The sequence below is a fragment of the Acomys russatus genome, chromosome 5 (genome assembly GCF_903995435.1).
Source record: "Acomys russatus chromosome 5, mAcoRus1.1, whole genome shotgun sequence".
Taxonomy (NCBI): Eukaryota; Metazoa; Chordata; class Mammalia; order Rodentia; family Muridae; genus Acomys; species Acomys russatus.
Genome location: NC_067141.1, coordinates 72,422,897 through 72,437,953, shown reverse-complemented (window position 1 = coordinate 72,437,953; position 15,057 = coordinate 72,422,897). Strand labels below are relative to the sequence as shown.

The window sequence follows — 15,057 nt, the reverse complement described above, 5'->3', positions numbered from 1 at the left end:
AATCTGCATGCCTCTGCCTCCCTAGGGCTAGGATTAAAGGGGTACGCCACCATGCCCGGCTTAAAAACACTATTTAGAGACATTGTGCAATCATTATCTGCTCTTAAAATCAATTACATACAACATTTAAACAAGCTAAATTGTGGTGTCTCATTATACCCATTTATAATTCTTATCCTTATGAAATGCATAAACAGCTTTTCTCACAGGTTTTGTTGTTCTAGTCCTGGGAGTGGGGCTGAGGGGTCAAACCTACGGCCTCAAACATGCTAAGCAAGCATTCTGCCACTGAACTACATCAGCAGCCCTGAATATACTGTTTTTCACACTGGTTGTTTCTCTATGCCCACCAGTTTTTTATTGCTTTGGTTTTTGGCTTTCCAACACAGGGTCTCTCAGTGTAGCCTTGGCTGTCCTAGACTCGCTTCATACACCAGGCTGGCCTCAAACTAACAGAAATCTACCTGCCTCTCACTCCCTGAATGCTGGATTACAGGCGTGCACCACCAGGCCTGGCTGGTAATGGTCACCAAGCTGGCCCAGCTGTCTATCTTAAAGCTACCCAGTGTGCAATTCTTTGTCCTTATCCTGTCCCATCCACGGAACCCTGCCAGACAGCATTCTTACAGAAATGTCAATGGACTGATGAGATGGCTCAGTGGCTGAGAACACCTGCTATCTTGCAGAGGCCCAGGCTCAGTTCCCAGCACCCACATAGGGTAGCTCACAACCACCTATTAATCCAGGTTCAAAGAATCCAGTGTTCTCACTCAAGCACCTGCATTCATCTGATGCATCTACAGAGAAGCAGGCAGGCATATGGCATGAGTACATACACATAAATAAAATTGAAAAAGAAACTTATAAAGCCAGGAATGGTGGCTCCCTAAAATTCCAGCTCCTGAGAGGCCAAGGTAAGAAGCCAACCTGATCAATAGAGTAAAAACCTGTCTCAAAAAATACAAAAACAAAGGCTGGCAAGAAGGGTCACAAGTGCTTGCCATAAAAGCTTGCTGACATCAGTTCAATCACAGCCACCCACAAGGAAAGAAACCAGCTCCTCAACGTCCTCTGGTCTTCATAGTGCATACACCTTGGCACATGTACACACATCCACACACACAATAACAACTTTGAAAAAACAAAATCAGAAAAAGCTCATATAGAAAAATAGTATATAACTTTTCTAACCATTACAAAAGTATTAGGCTTTTATCTGGCACTGATGTAGTGCACTGAATTTTACAACAGAATAGGACACATAAGGAATTAAGACATCATGTTCACAAAGCACCTGTAACTTGAACTTTTTCAAAGAAAGATGCATTCATTTTTTCCTTTGTGTGCATGGTTGTTTAGCCTGCATGTGTGTCTATGCACCCTGTGATTTCCTGGTACCCAGAGGCCAGAAGGACATATAGACATTTGTGAACCACCATGTATGTGCTGGAAACATAGCCAAGTCCCCTAACTGCCGTGCTCTTTCCAGGCCTGTCTCCCCAGCCCCTCTTTTGAGGTAAGATCTCACACTGCAGCTCAAGCTGGCCTGCAACTATGAAAGTCCTGAATGGCCAAAACTCATCCTGCTTCAGCCTTTCTTTCCAGAGCTGCAATTACAGGAGTGAGCGGCCACGCCCAGTCATTTTTATTTCAAAGGAAGAATTGACAATGATGCTTAACATTACAAAATAATGTCCTAAGGAGTCTCACTCACATGCAACAAAGCCAATCGCTGCTCCGGGCGAAGATGACTGAATTCATCACTGAGAACAAACTGAATTGCTAAAAACACAAACATAAGGTTATCAGCACATCCTAAAGGAGGAGTTACAGCTCATTCACAACCCCACATCTCAATCGGATAGGACCTGTCAGGTAATAAACACTGCAGATAAATTTGTTTCCCATGCACAAAATGATTGCAGACAATTCTCCAGTATATTAGAATAATCCGGTAGGAGGATTATATGTCAAGAAATTAAGCTTCCACTGAAACATAAAAGAGAGAGAAGCAGCAGAAGCCAGGTCTAGCCCTAATGTCCATGTACACTGACTAATTAGGTCAGTACTATAAGGCCATGTGCTGTGTAACAACAGACTACACAAGGAACAGGCCACACAAGGCTGTAGTCCCTAAGAACAGCACAATGCTGGATGCTACAACTGAACACGTTTCTACAAACTGAGAAATACAGGCAACTGTTTCAAATCCCCAGCTTCCACTGCACTGCTTACAGCACACTTCTGTGAGAACCAGCCCTACCACCACACAGAACACCTCACTGATGGAGCACCGTCCATGACATGGAACGTTATTCAGCTCTTCTGGCCCAGGCCCGCCCCAGAGATCTCTGAAATACCAAGTCAGTGTGATAGGGCGCACTCAAGCAGGATGCTGTGTGCTTTGACAGGCAGGTTGTTCCTCATCATCACCTGGGATGGGCGCGTTCAAACTGTCCTCCTTTCCCTGGCATTCTGAGATGCACGCTTTAGTTCACTCTGCTCTGTGACCACCACATTACAGGGTTTTCTGTGTCCTTCATACATGTGTAAAGAGACAGAAACTCCTACAAAACCCTGCTTTCTACAAGCTGACGTTTTAACCCCTCTTTTTTTTTTTTTTTGGTCTTTCGAGACAGGGTTTCTCTGTGTAACCTTGGCCATCCTGGACTCACTTTGTAGACCAGGCTGGCCTCGAACTCACAGCGATCCGCCTGCCTCTGCCTCCCGAGTGCTGGGATTAAAGGCGTGCGCCACCACGCCCGGCTCTTAACCCCTCCTTATACAGTCCTGCTCCGAAAATTTTTTTCTTCTCAAAAAATTTGTAAACACAGGAAGGTTATTCTTAAATACATTTTGACCCTTAGAACGTTGAAAACTCTATCGTCTTCAAACAGGTATCAGTATTTTTACTACACTGCTCCATCATTTTTCAGAATCCATCTAAGATATATACTGCCATTATTACAGTAATAATAATTGAACAAGTGTTTCCTGTCTCATGAGGCCAGACTGAGGCCAGACACCCCAGACCCTCATGCTCTAACCCTACACTAACTAGGTATGACCTCTTAAGCTTTCACATAGACATAATGTCAGAAAGCAATTATTTTAATAAACCATTTTAAAGATGGATTATAAAGACCTGAGTCTTCATATAGTTAAAATCCAAAAATTTATACTTACCATAAAAAAAGTTGCTTTTTCCAGACCCATTTCTGCCCACTGTAAAATTTCAAAAAGTACATATTAGTTCATATAAAAGTCAGTCAATTTAAAATTACTAAATCTACTTAAAATTTTTAAATGTTTTTTTTTGGGGGGGAGGCCAGGGGGAGGCAGCTTCAAGACAGAGTTTCTCCATGTAATAGCCCTGGCTGTCTTGGAACTCTCTTTGTAGACCCGGCTGGCCTCAGACTCTAGAGATCCACTTGCCTCTGTCTCCTGAGTCCTGGGATTTAAACGAAAAATTTAAACATACTCCCTTAATATTGAAATTAAATCAAAAGTATAGAGCAAAAGAACCAGCAGAGTTGTAATTACCTACTGAGTTTAATCCTTATATGGATGTTAGATAGTTTTTGTTTGTTCGATTCTGAAGCCAGGTCTTAGTACACAGCCCTGGGTGGCCTCCTGCTCTTTAGTACAGAGCAGCTTCTAACTTGCAATCCTGCTGCCTCAGATTCCTAAGGGCTGAGAGTCTAGGCACACATCACCACACCTGGCTACAGTTTTCCTTTCCCATAATTGTGTGTGTGTGTGTTTGTGTACACCCATGCACAAACGTGGAGGACAAAAGTTAACATATGGATGGCTTCCTCTCTTGCTCACTTAACTTTTTGTTTTTATTTAGTTTTTTTAAATTTTTTAATTAATTTATTCATATTACATCTCGATTGTTAGCCATCCCCTGTTTCCTCCCCTTCTCCCCTCCCTCCCAATTCACCCCTTCTCCCCTCCCCTATGTCTGTGACTGAGGGAGACCTCCTCCCCCTATATATGCTCTCAGAATATCAAGTCTCTTCTTGGTAACTTGCTATCCTTCCTCTGAGTGCCACCAGGCCTCCCCATCCAGGGGACATGGTCAGAAAAGGGGCACCAGAGTTCGTGTGAGAGTCAGATCACACTCTCCACTCAACGGTGGAGAATATCATGTTCGTCGGCTAGGTCTTGGTAGGGGTTCAAAGCTTACTGCCTATATTCTCCTTGAGATTGCTTCTTGGCCTTTTGGCTAAGATCAAGTGTAGTATCTGTTCTTATCAGTTTATTTCATTTTTTATATTTTGGTTTTTCAAGACAGGGTTTCTCTGTGTAGCCTTGGCTGTCCTGGACTCGCTTTGTAGACCAGGCTGGCCTAGAACTCACATTGATCCACCTGTCTCTGCCTCCCAAGTGCTGGGATTAAAGGTGGGCATCGCCCCTACCACCACCACCTGGCCTATTATTAACCTCCTTAAATGCATATGTGTTTTAAACTTCCATGTATTTTAAACTCCCAAGCATTCTCATGCTAAAGTACTTATGAGCAACCCTATACACAGGTGTTAGGATTAAGGGTGTATGTATGATTTTCAGGGGGTCTTCCTCTGTCATGTCTATTTATCATTTTTGATGCAATCCACAATTTTTCCTTTCTTGTATGAACATATGCAAAACCTCTACCCCATCGTAACACACTTCCTGTTCTCCATTCTGAGGTTATTGAATCTACTCTTCAACTTCAGACCTTAACCGTTACTCACAAGGCTATTTTTAATTCATTGGTATAGAATATTGATCTAAAATAAGTTTATTTTTAATTCATTATACTATTCAATTTTATCAGAATGTACAGGCTAGGTTCAATAGATAGATAAGGTAAAATATTTAGATAAGGTCTTCAAAAACCTCAGAAACCTAGAGAATATGGCATTTAAAGAAACTTTTATCATTTTGAGTATTCTTTGAAAATGAGACAGGTTGACTCCTGGCAACACCCAGCCTGCCTCAAAGAAGGTAATGAGCAGCGAGGAACCTCCTTATGGGGATGGCTTCAGATGTGGCAAACCAGCCACTGGGTAAAAATGTCCTTGTTTTCTGCCACAGACAGAATTCTGCCTGAAATGGGCAAGCTTGGATGCAGGTGGAGTTGAGGGCCAAACTCTGCCAAGACAGGGTAGGCAAGTCCTCAATAGTCTGTGCTTCACAAATATGCCTGTCAGATAAATTGGGCCAGAAGGCTGAAGATGATGCTCCAACGTGTTCAGGCATTTTGGAAGCTGCTAACCTGCACTTCCTATTTACTCAGCTAATTAATTTCTTCCTTCTCAAGTCTCTGATGGGGTTGAAGACAGTGAAACATTATGAGTATAGCATAAATATATAACAATTGTTCTGTGGTTCTTGTGTGTGCATATTGTATATTGGTGTAATGATATAAATGTATAGGTAAAAGGTTTTTTTTTAATTAGACAAAAAAGGGGAATTGGAGGAATGTCTTGAGTGGATGTAACAACTGTCAATAAAGCGTTGCTTAGCCAATCAGCTGGGCAGAAGGACAGGAAGTGGAAGGCAGGACTTCCTGGAGAGGAGGCGGAGCAAAGACTGACAGTTGAGAGAGGAAGATGGTTTCGGTTTTTGGGTTTTGGTTTTTTGGTTTTTTGTTTCTTTGGTTGGTTTTTTGAGACAGGCTTTCTCTGTGTAGCCTGGCTGGCCTGGACTCGCTTTGCAGACCAGGCTGGCCTTGAAGTCACATCAATCCGCCCACCTCTGCCTCCCGAGTGCTGGGATTAAGGGCATGCGCCACCATGTCTGGCTAACATTTTATTTTTATAAAATAAGCAACTCACTAGTGCAGATAAGAGAAAGAAGAACCTTTGTAGAGGAATACTTAACATTCAGAGACAGGCGGGGCATGGTGGTGCAGGCCGGGCATGGTGGTGCTACACAGAGAAACCCTGTCTCAAAAAACAAAAACAAAAAAAATAAACAAAACAACAACAAAAAAATTCAGAGACAATTCCTGTCTCCTCAGGCCTAAAGACAGACAGAACACACCTATCTATGAATTCTAAACCTGACATTTTAAACTAAGAGCACTTACAGATGACATTATGTTTTGAACTGAAGGGATCTACAATTGTTTGATCTCGGTAACTTCGGAAATCCTGGATAATCACCTAATGACGAAGAGACACCCTTGAGACACAGAAGGCACGGCTACGGCAACATTCTTTACATTTCTTTTTGTTTGTTTTTTGTTTTTGTTTCGAGAAAGGATTTCTCTGTGTAGCCTTGGCTGTCATAGACTCAGTTTGTACACCGGGCTGGCCTCGAACTCACAGCGATCTGCCTGCCTCTGCCTCCCAAGTGCTAGAATTAAAAGCGTGTACCACCACCGCCCAGCCTTTTTTTTTTTTTTTTTTAACATTTCTTGTTTCTCATTCAATGCAAAACAGAAAACATTCCACTCAGCTTGAGGAAATTTCACTTTGGGGAGTCCAAGTTAGAAATCTGCTGAGACTCCTCCATAATCTTAAATATCCTTCAACTCAAAGTCCCTCTTGTCTGTGCTCTGTCAACTGGTTTCTTGCTCCACCTCTTTTTTTTTTTTTTTTTTTTTTTTGGTTTTTCGAGACAGGGTTTCTCTGTGTAGCCTTAGCCATCCTGGACTTACTTTGTAGACCAGGCTGGCCTCGAACTCACAGCGATCCGCCTGCCTCTGCCTCCCGAGTGCTGGGATTAAAAGTGTGCACCACCACACCTGTCCCACCTCTCTTATTTTTTAAAGAACTTATTTATTTATGTACATGAGACCTGTTTTCATACACACCAGAAGAGGGCATCAGATTCCATTACAGATGGTTAAACTCAAAACATCTGGAAGAGCAGTCAGTGTTTCTTGGTTTTTCTGTAATGTATTATGTATACAGTGCTCTGCCTGCATGCACACCTGCAGGCCAGAAGAGGGCATCAGATCACATTACAGATGGTTGTGAGCCACCATGTGGGTTGCTGCTTGCTCCATGTCTTGACCTTGGATTGATTTAAAGGAAGGGCTAGGGCAGACCCAACCAACAAGGACTGGTTTACAGTACACAAAAAGCCCCAGGATTAAAGGCGTGTGTCAGGACTGAGCCACACCAAACAATAAACGGGTTTTTACAGTTCACAATCTCGGGGCTCATGGTGGGATCAAATATCCTCCAACACCTGACTCCAAGGCCAGGGAGACCCACTGGCCGGCCCAAACGAGTCAATGTTAAAATAAAAATTAAAATGGGATGCATAGAGCCTGACAGTTTGCAATAGGAAAGCTCCGCCAAGTCTATGTACTCTTGCGCGGGAAGATCATTTTGACAGAAGTAAACAGCTGAGGGAGGGGGCGCAAGGAGTTCTGCATCGAAGGTCCGCCCTTCTCGAGGAAAGCCAGCAGCGGCCAGGGGGTGAGACCCTCCCGCCCAGCCCGGACCCCGAGGCCGCCTTCCCTCGCGGCGGCCGGCGCAGGACCATCCCGGCAGCACCACCCGGCCTCCGCCCGCAGCCCGCGGCGCCCTGCCCTCCGCCCCGACGGGAGGCTCGGGCTGCAGCCGGGGACCCGCTCCTCCCCGCCCCCGACAGCTCTGACCCACCCGCGGGTCGCGCCGCCTCTCCGCGCCCCCAGTGCGGAGGTCGCCGGCCCCTACCTGCTTGATGTACATGGCTCGGCGCCCCTCGCCAAGGAAGGGAAAGGCTTCTCCTCAATTAAGCAACACGCGGTCCGCACCGTGCGGAGAAGCGAAGGCGGGCCCGCTTCAACTGGCTCACCTGTGGTCAAACCTGGCCAGGGAGGCGGAGGAGGAAGCAGAGCCCGCGGATCGGGCAGAACCACGATGGAATGGACACAGGTCGCAGGGGTAGTTAGGGTCAGCCCTGCTCAGTTGCATCCTTTTCTCTTGTTGTTGTTTTTATTTGGTTGTTTCTTTGCTTTTTTGTTGTTGTCGTTTTTAAGGCAAGGTTTGGCTGTCTTGGACCAGGCAGGCTTCGAACTCACAAAGATCCACCTGCCTCTGCCTCTGTGAGTGCTGGGATTCGAGGCATGCGCCACCGCTCCTGACTCATCTAATAACTGTTTTATTATTATTATTCAGATTATATCCCGATTGTTTTCCCCCCATTTGTCTCTTCCCGTTCCCACTGTCTCTCCCTATTCCAGCCTATCCCCCTCCCCTGGACCTGTGACAGAAGGGGACCTCCTCCCCCACCATATAGTCACAGCCTATCAGGTCTCATCCTGGTAGCCTGTTTCCCCTTCCTCTGAGTGCCACCAGGCCTCCCCACCAAGGGGAAGTGATCAAATAGAGGGCACCAGAGTTCGTGTCCCTGTTCTCCACACAGTTGTGGAGAATGAGCTGTCCACTGGCTAGATCTGAATAGGGGGTCTAGGTTTACTGCATGCATTGTCCTTGGTTGGTACAGCAGTTTGTGCAGGACCCCCTGGGTCCAGATCGTGCCAGCCTTAGTGGTCTCCTTGTGGGGCTCCTAGGCCCTCTGGGCCCTTCTGTCTCCCCATTCTCCCATACCACTCTCACCTGGAGCCCCAATAGCGCAGTCCCAGCATCTGTCCCAATCCCCTGCTGTGTTGAAGATAACTTATTTTATCCTACATGCCCGAGGCCAAGTGTTAGTAGGTCTCCTCATGACTTGCTGGAGTTCCGGGCCCATCATTCTCTTTACTGTACTACAGCGCCTCCTGCTGGTTCTGGTCCTCCGGACAGCTCTGAGTCTTTGTTGGCATCGAATTCACCCTGTAACTAAGGATGACCTTGACCTCCTTATCTTCTTGTTTCCCTTTGTAAGTATGCACGCACACCACACCCGGCTTAAATGTAATGAACATCCCGTGAGCCATCACTGTGTGCCATCTCCAAGTCTAAAAAAGCCTGTACAATCTCCACAAAGAAACTTCTTGAATGATAGTAGGTACTGAAAGCAGTCCCTCACTGTGTAGCATCTTTCAGCTCTGCCTTTCCTGGAACTCTGTACCCCAGCTCTGTACCCCAGGCTGGCCTCGAACTTAGGCATTTGCCTGTCTTTGCCTCCCCAGTGCTGGGATTAAAGGCTGTTAGGAGGCAGTTTGCTGGGTCTCACCATGTGGGGAACAAGTTCCATCTTGCTGGTCAAAAATGATTTCATATTCCCAGACCCTGGAACCCAACTCCTACCCTGCTTCCTCAGGTGTTTCATGCTAAGCAGAACAGGATGTAAAGAGGGAAGTTGCCACTATCCATTATCCAAACAGAGGCACACAGGTTGAAAATGGGTGTTGCCTGTCTTGATTTAATTTGCCCACCCCTTTTTCTGTTATTCTTTTTTTTTTTTTTTTTTTTTCCCCCCCGAGACAGGGTCTCTCTGTGTTAGCCTTGGCTGTCCTGGACTCGCTGTATAGACCAGGCTGGCCTCGAACTCACAGCAATCCGCCTGCCTCTGCCTCCTGAGTGCTGGGATTAAAGGCATGTGCCACCACACCCAGCCTTTTCTCTTATTCTAAAATTCCAGACCAAAGTCCAAGAGGGGACTTGGCTGCAAGAACTGAGTTAAGGCTCCTGAAACCAGGTAACCTGGAAAGACTCAGTCACCCATGTTTACTTCCTTGCTCAAACCCTTATGTCAAAATATGATTGGTCTCCCGGGCGTGGAGTCACACGCCTTTAATCCCAGCACTTGGGAGGCAGAGGCAGGAGGATCACTGTGAGTTCCAGGACAGCCAAAGCTACACAGAGAAACCCTGTCTCAAAAACAAAACAAAAAGAAAAGAAAACTAAAAAAAGAAGAAAAAAATATATATGGGAAGGATTGTAAGCTTTGTCCCAGGTGAAAGCAGTCTTGGCGGGCTTTGTCCTTGAAAATACCATGGATAGACTGAATGGAGCCCCTCTCAGGGGGACTCCAGCTGGGTATTGAGAGAGAGAGAGAGAGAGAGAGAGAGAGAGAGAGAGAGAGAGAGAGAGAGAGAGAGACATGCAGGCGGAGGAGAGAGGAGAAGGCTACATCTTTTGTAGCAGGATCGCACGTGGATTTGGGGAGAGACCAGCTTACAGGCCAGACTAGCACTCAGGCCAGAGACACCTGGGGATCCATCCTGTGGAACAGATACCAGAAGGTTTACTCTTGTTTCCCTTTAACCCTTTTTCCTTCTTGTATAGGATTGTGGGATTGTATAATAAAGTCTAATTGTGAAGAAACAGAGCTTCCCTGAACAGAAGCCCCCTCCCTGCCCTATGCTCAATCAGCTGGAAGTCAACTTCCTTGGGAGCTAGACCAGGGGATCAGTTCTCTGAGATCCAAACAAAAGCTCACCTTATCAGATTAGGGCCAGCTTCCCCTTCCCCAACTGTGTGGGAGACCCGCAGTGTAACAGCTACAGCAGATGAAATGTCTAGATAAGAGGCCCCCCCTGCAGCATGACTCAAAGGTCCTCTGCCCTGTACCTTATCAATTAAGGCCAACTTCCCCTATGCCCCTTACCCAATTATGTGATGCCAAGGCTGGGAAAGTCCCACTGTGGTTTCTGCCTTTAAAACCCCTGTATTCAAAGGAGTCAAGGCCGCCCACTTTCCTCAGCCTCTGGGGAACTGACTGTCCTTGCTCCGGAGCAAGATCAATGAAAAGACCCTCTGTACATTACCTCTGGCTGTCTCTGGAAGTCTGTGCAGGGTTCGGGACTTGAGCATTACAAATATATATGACTGGTCAGTACAACAGCCAACCCCTGTTCCCATCCCCTAAAAATGCCCAACATTTGGTGTCTTGGCACTCACAGCGGTAACCTGTTTTGGGGATCCCTGCTGGTCAACCTGAAAGCCTGGCTCTGATCTTTTCTGTAAAGCAATCTGAGACCTAAAATGGTAGAAGCTGGATTCAGCAGAACTGCTAAGATCAGAGGTATGGAGACATCCCAGCCCCTCCCGGTTCCCTTTGGGGGAGTCTGGAGAAGTCCCAGTCCCTCCCTGGTTCCCTTTGGGGGAGTCTGCAGAAGTCCCAGTCCCTCCCTGGTTCCCTTTGGGGGAGGCTGGAGACTTCCCAGCCCCCCACCCCCGGTTCCCTTTGGGGGAGTCTGGAGAAGTCCCAGTCCCTCCCCGGTTTCCTTTGGAGGAGGCTGGAGACTTCCCAGCCCTTCCCCGGTTCCCTTTGGGCAAGTCTAGAATCTGTCCGGTTGTATTGTGTTCAAGTCTTGACACTGTGCCGTTTTGTCTGTTGGTTTGTTGATGTGGAAAGACACATTCCCTGAATGCAGGTTCCACCTTCTGATAGAGGCAAGGAAGCAGACCACATTTTGCTTTTTTGTTCACTTTGCCATACTGTCAGTGATGAGTTCATCTCTCCTGCTGCTGGTGCTGCTGCTGCTGCTGAGCGATGGGTTAACTCCAGCGACAAAATAAGCCACCCGAAGCCAGATGAAAAGTATAAAAAGGCAGGTTTACTTGGGAACTCAAGCTCCTGGAGGAGTTCAGCGGCCTCAGGGGACAAGGGGTTTTTAAGGATTGCAGGTCCCACAGGAGGCAGGAGGAGTAGGTTGGGATTGAGAAAGGGTTGGGAGAGCAGGCAGTCCCCAGATAAAAGAGCATTTGGGGGCGCTGTAACCCTGGCCAACAAGACCTGGGCCATTGAGTACTGGATACAGAGGGAAGGGCAGAAGTGCATTTCCCAAAAAAGCTGGATGTAAGGAAGCTCAGTGAATTTGCTGATGCCAGCAGAAAATTTCAAGGTCACTGAGAACATTAAACTCTAGCGTGCCCTCTGGTGGCCACTCGGATTGATTCCCTAAAACATATTGTGGCCAGGCCACAGAGCAGGGTAAGACCAGGCCTTTCGGGTGCAAGGTTCTGAGCCAATCCCAGTTTAGGTAGATTTCGAAGCAGACACCCTAGAGGTGTCTGGGGATCAGCTCTAGACCCAGAAGCACCCATCTTCCCAGCTGTTGTCAAATTCCAAGAATATGGAAGTGGCGTCCCAACTCGATGCTCTGCGATTGGTATGCCTCGGTGAGGTTAATCCATGAACAGGCGTCTCTGAAATGTGAGAAAACCTTGAAATACAGGCCTGGCTTTGTTCCAGAAGACTTGCTGTCACTTGGCCACATCCTCACAGAGCCAAGTCCAGGGAAGCCCTGGGCACCCCAAAAGAGACACCAGGTGCCTCTCAGCAGCGGCTGGGGGACAAGGCAGTTACCGAAAAAAGGTGCCTCAGGTGGAGAGAGAGAGAAGCGGTCCCCACATAGCCAGGGAAGCACCAGGCCACCAGGCTTGGGAACTCAACTTCTCCTGGGTTTCCGCAGCAAGGTGATGGGTTATCTCCGCCAACAAAATAAGCTAACCGAAGCCAGACGAAAAGTATAAAAAGGCAAGTTTACTTGGGAACTGAAGTGCCTGGGCCAGTTCAGCAGCTTTGTTTTCCTCCCTGACCCTCTTTGTAGGAAACCCAATCATTAATTTGAACAAAGATGCTCATTTTATACTTGATGGTGCCTGGTTGATCCTAAGTTGATCTGCTTAGTAGTGAGAGACCAAAAAGAATTCAAAATCATATTTCAGGGTCACTGGGGCAAAGTTTTAAGAAATGGGATTAAAGGCCTGGGCACAGCTGTAGCAAGGGACCAGCCTTCCACGTTCCTTCCAGCCCACCTGAGATAGGGTTGCTAAGAGACGGGCCCAGAGGACCCCTCCTTGTTACTGAGTCACAGCTGCATTCCTTTCTGTTAGTGAGCCTGCCCAGAGAGGACAAAAAAGGTCAGAACCTTTGCGGATTTGGTCCCCTCTCATAACCTATCACCTTGAAACATAAGATCCCCTTCTGTATCCTAACCATTAGGCATTTGCCAAGTTGTGATCCCCCTGCTTCAGGGGTGCTTGGGGGAAAGAGACCTATAAATTATCCTCAAAGATCGTGGTCGCCTCTGGATTATCACTGCGTTGGTGACAGTCTCGGCTCAGCTGGAGCTGTAAATAAAGATCTTCTTGTGCTTGCATCATTTTCACCTCCCAGTGGTCTTTTGGGGGGTCTCAGGACAGGCATAACATCCGGGATACCCCAAAACCCTGGGAACCCCAAAATCGGAGGAGCCAATCTTGGGTAAGTGCAGTTGCCTTGGCCAAGCGTCATGTCTTTGTCCTGTGTTCCCTGGTGAGAGCTCAAAGCGGTGAGCTGCAGCAGGCAGCAAGTGGCTGGGAGCAGCTGTTGTAGAGACCCTGGAAGACATTCTGGGATAACTCAGCCATGGGGCTCTTGGGGACACCCTAGATGGGAAAGGAGCTGGAAGAGTGCCCCAAGAGAGGGATGGAAGGTCCCTAGGAGGGGATAGAGTGCCCCAAGAGTGGTACTCAGGGTCCCAAGATTGTCTAGTTGACTGAGATGAACGAAAGGGTCGCTCCAGTGGCGGGACGGTCTGCCGCCTTCATTCCATTTTTAGATTCTTTTTCACTTGCCCAGTGGAATCTGCTTTCTGGCTTTAGGTTTGTCTGTCTATCTGTGGTAATTACTTTCATTCTTTTGGGCAAGACTGAGACATGTGACATGGGACAGACTCCATCTACATGCCTAGACTTAATTCTGGCCCGTTTCAAGGAGACTACGGCTAGAGGCGATACTCTTTCTCTCAAGTAAAGACATTTTACTACCTCCTGCAGGTCCGAGTGGCCCATCTTCAATGCCGGCTGGCCACTGGAAGGAACCTTTAGCCTGAAATTAATTTAAAAAGTCAAACGAGTGGTCCTCAGACTCAACACAGGTCACCTGGACCAGTCCCCCTACATAGCTGTCTGGCAGGATCTCATGCTCAACCCTCCACCTTGGATCACATCTTTCCTCCACCTTAAGCCCTCAGATCTTAAAGAGGTGCTGGTTGCAGCAGAGAAACAAAACCTGAGCAAGACAGCCGAGACTGAGGAGCCAGCAGGACAGAGCCTTCTGCAATGCCCAACAGCACCCCCTCTCTGCCCAGTGCTATAGGGGAGAACAGAGGAAGATATGACTTTTCTGCCACCACCTTACCCTAGCCTCCCACAGACTGTGCCACCACCTGGGGAAGCAGCCTCCACAGCCCAGGCAGAAGCTTGGCCCCCAGTGCCGGCAGAATGGGGGGCCGTGCACAAGGAACTAGGAGTAGGGAGGTGGCCACACCCAAGGTTGATTCTACCATGGCCCTTGGGCCTTCAGTGGCTGGGCCAATGGTTGAATGAGGCAACCAACCATATTATTGGCCTTTCGCTCCCAGTGATCTTTATAACTGGAAGGTAAGGCATGCTAGGTTTTCTGAGGATCTGAAGGACCTCATAGAATTGCTTGATGCTGCCCTTTTCACCCATCAGCCAGCATGGGACGATTGTCATCAACTATTTTTTTTTTTAAAGATTTATTTATTACATATACAGTGCTCTGCCTGCATGTACACTTGCACACCAGAAGAGGGCACCAGATCTCACGATAGATGCTTATGAGCCACCATGTGGTTGCTGGGAATTGAACTCAGGACCTCTGGAAGAGCAGACGGTGTTCTTAACTGCTGAGCCATCTCTCCAGGCCCCATTGTCAACTATTACAACCAAAAGGCCGGCTGTCTAATGAAACGTCCTGGGTGCAAGGGTCCACCGGATGAAACAATATCCATGGCCTACCCGAAGAACAGTGCACTTAGGGATGGGCCGGGTAACCCACTCAGTTATGGTGATACCAGATTTCCCCTACCCCCCTGCTGGGAAGGGCCCTCCTGACTAAACTAGGAGCCCAAATACATTTCTCCTCAAATGGAATCGAAGTTCTCGACTGACAGGGCCCCCAGTTCACATCCCCACCACCACCTTGGCAGATAAATACAGACTTTTCAGTCTAGCCATAAAGACAGATAGAGACATAGAAGCCTGGCTGGAAGATTTCCCTCAGGCCTGGACAGAAACGAGGGTATGGGATTGGCCAAGCACAGGCTACCCGTTTTCATTGAATTAAAGCCTGGTGCAGATCCAGCAAGAATCCAGCAGTACCCGATGCCTTTAGAAGCTAAAAAGGGGATCATCTCTCAAAGCCGATGGTGTTGGAACTGGGGGT

At 47.5% G+C, this 15,057-nt stretch overlaps 1 pseudogene; it reads left to right on the top strand.

The window, feature by feature from the left end:
* The first annotated feature begins 4,211 nt into the window (after positions 1 to 4,211).
* Positions 4,212 to 4,362, top strand: LOC127190214 (uncharacterized; annotated as a pseudogene).
* Positions 4,363 to 15,057: the final 10,695 nt, after the last annotated feature.